The following is a 1,272-nucleotide window of genomic DNA, read 5'->3' as shown; positions in this document are numbered from 1 at the left end:
ATTTTCTGATATATATTGATGTTCTTATGCTGTGTAGAAAGTTTGAGGTGATTCCGACTTTAATTTTTCGAGTTACGGCCACTTTAAAAAAATGCCAAAAATCTGAAAAGTACCCAAGGCTATAGCCCATGGTTTTTTTCAAAAAATGGCTCCGAAATCAACCCAAATTTTTATCACATTTTATGATGCATATTGAACAATAGGTGAACAATATCATAGCATAGAAAGATAGAGGGAGTAGCTTATTATTTTTTATTTATTTATTATTATTATTATTATTATTACTATTATTATTATTATTATTATTATTATTATTATTATTATTATTACTATTAATAGGGTGCTCCTGGTAGAAAAGGCAGGCAAGGATCTCAAGGGAATCCTGGACCTAAAGTAAGCCCCACCCTCAGCCCCACCCCCTCCTAACTTCATCATGCAAATCAATGATTTATTTATACTTGTACTACATGTACATGTATGTATACATTTAAATGTTACTGTTCTTAGGGTGTTCAAGGTATGACTGGTGATACTGGTGCTAGAGGAAGAACTGGTCTTGGTGTAAGTAATAGTGTTACTATTAATAGATTAATGTTACTATTAATAGATTAGTGTTACTATTAATAGATTAGTGTTACTATTAATAGATTAATGTTACTATTAATAGATTAATGTTACTATTAATAGATTAGTGTTACTATTAATAGATTAGTGTTACTATTAATAGATTAATGTTACTATTAATAGATTAGTGTTACTATTAATAGATTAGTGTTACTATTAATAGATTAGTGTTACTATTAATAGATTAATGTTACTATTAATAGATTAATGTTACTATTAATAGATTAGTGTTACTATTAATAGATTAGTGTTACTATTAATAGATTAATGTTACTATTAATAGATTAGTGTTACTATTAATAGATTAGTGTTACTATTAATAGATTAGTGTTACTATTAATAGATTAGTGTTACTATTAATAGATTAGTGTTACTATTAATAGATTGGTGTTACTATTAATAGATTAGTGTTACTATTAATAGATTAGTGTTACTATTAATAGATTATTGTTACTATTAATAGATTAGTGTTACTATTAATAGATTAGTGTTACTATTAATAGATTAGTGTTACTATTAATAGATTATTGTTACTATTAATAGATTATTGTTACTATTAATAGATTAGTGTTACTATTAATAGATTATTGTTACTATTGATAGATTATTGTTACTATTAATAGATTAGTGTTACTATTAATAGATTAG

General features: G+C 24.6%; 1 long non-coding RNA gene across 1 annotated transcript; it reads left to right on the top strand.

Annotated features, from left to right (window-relative positions):
- The first annotated feature begins 332 nt into the window (after positions 1-332).
- LOC109592774 (uncharacterized) lies at positions 333-563 on the top strand. Its single transcript, XR_002190541.1, has 2 exons — positions 333-393; positions 508-563. It is a non-coding gene; the product is annotated as an uncharacterized LOC109592774 (long non-coding RNA).
- The last annotated feature ends 709 nt before the right edge of the window (positions 564-1,272 follow it).

This window comes from Amphimedon queenslandica, unplaced genomic scaffold (assembly GCF_000090795.2).
Source record: "Amphimedon queenslandica unplaced genomic scaffold, v1.1 AMPQUscaffold_3974_Cont24039, whole genome shotgun sequence".
Taxonomy (NCBI): Eukaryota; Metazoa; Porifera; class Demospongiae; order Haplosclerida; family Niphatidae; genus Amphimedon; species Amphimedon queenslandica.
The sequence above is the reverse complement of the archived record's forward strand: the minus strand, read 5'-3'. Positions and strand labels throughout refer to the sequence as shown.